Below are 1,275 nucleotides of genomic sequence, written 5' to 3' on the forward strand. Positions count from 1 at the left end.
AACAGCTGAATTATTCCAGCTTTTAATTCTGGAGTGCATATCAAATTATAGGGAATTACTCCCATTTCTCTGCTTCCTTTTATAGTAAAAAAAAAAAGTCTTTGAGTAAATCATCTATCCTTACTGTTTCCCTTTATTTTATTAAAATATTTCTCAAAATCTTCTTCAATGAAGCTTTTGCCCCTATCCATCCACAAAACAGTTCTTATGAAAAACTACCATATTGCTAGGCCTAATTATGAATCTTCAGTTCTCAAATCTCCTGACAAACTGGCTAGCCTTTAATGCATGAGTTAAATCCCTCCTTGGGAAAAATAAGCCTTCCTTCCTGTGACTTCTAGGTAGTCCCTACCACTGTTTTCCCTTGCTTTTCTAGCATCTCTTGTTTGTAACACAATTCTTTGAATTTTGCAAAATACTAAGAAATAGTCCCTGGACACTTCTTTTCTGTCTATATTTGTCATCTTGTAAATTTCAACTAGTTTGGGGGCCTTAAAAATCATGTCCTCTTGTGAGCCTAAAATTAATACCTCATGCATACTCTTTTCTGAGTTCTGGATTTTAAATGTTAAGTTTAAAATTTAATATCTTTGGGAGCTGCCTCTCACTGAGGCGAAGAATGGTGCTAAAACAGATTTCTAGCAACAGGTGTTTTGATGGGCTCCAGAAAGTTTTCAAACATAGCAGGGTTGAGATGAAATGTAAAATGAAATTTGCTGTCTACCTACCACCCTAGGCCAAGAGTGGGAAGTGTCCTGCACTTTACTGGCTGTCCAGTTTAACTTGCACAGAACAAAATTTCATATCAAAGTCTGGCTATCAGCAAGCTGCCTCAGAACACAGCTTCATGGTCATTGCTCCTGATACCAGCCCCCGCGGCTGCAATAATAAGGAGAAGATGACAGCTGAGAGTTCAATACTGGTGGGGGTTTTACATGAACGGCACTGAAGATCCTTGGAATGCTAACTACAGAATATATTCTTACATAACAGAGGAGCTTCCACAACTCATAAACACCAATTTCCCAGTGGACCCACAGAGGATGTCTATTTTTGGTCACTCCATGGGAGGCCACAGAGCTCTGATTTGTGCTTTGAAAAATCCTGGAAAATTTAGATCTGTGTCAGCATTTGCTCCAATTTGCAACCCTGTGTTCTGTCCTTGGGGCAAAAAAGCTTTGAATGGATATTTGGGATCAGATGAAAGTACACGGAAGGCATATGATGCAACCTGTCTTGTAAAGTCCTATTCGGGTTCCCAGATTGACATCTTTT

General features: G+C 39.0%; 1 pseudogene; it reads left to right on the top strand.

Moving 5' to 3' along the window:
• Positions 1-619: 619 nt before the first annotated feature.
• Positions 620-1,271, top strand: LOC116091417 (annotated as a pseudogene).
• Positions 1,272-1,275: the final 4 nt, after the last annotated feature.

This window comes from Mastomys coucha, chromosome X, assembly GCF_008632895.1.
Source record: "Mastomys coucha isolate ucsf_1 chromosome X, UCSF_Mcou_1, whole genome shotgun sequence".
NCBI classification, from domain to species: domain Eukaryota; kingdom Metazoa; phylum Chordata; class Mammalia; order Rodentia; family Muridae; genus Mastomys; species Mastomys coucha.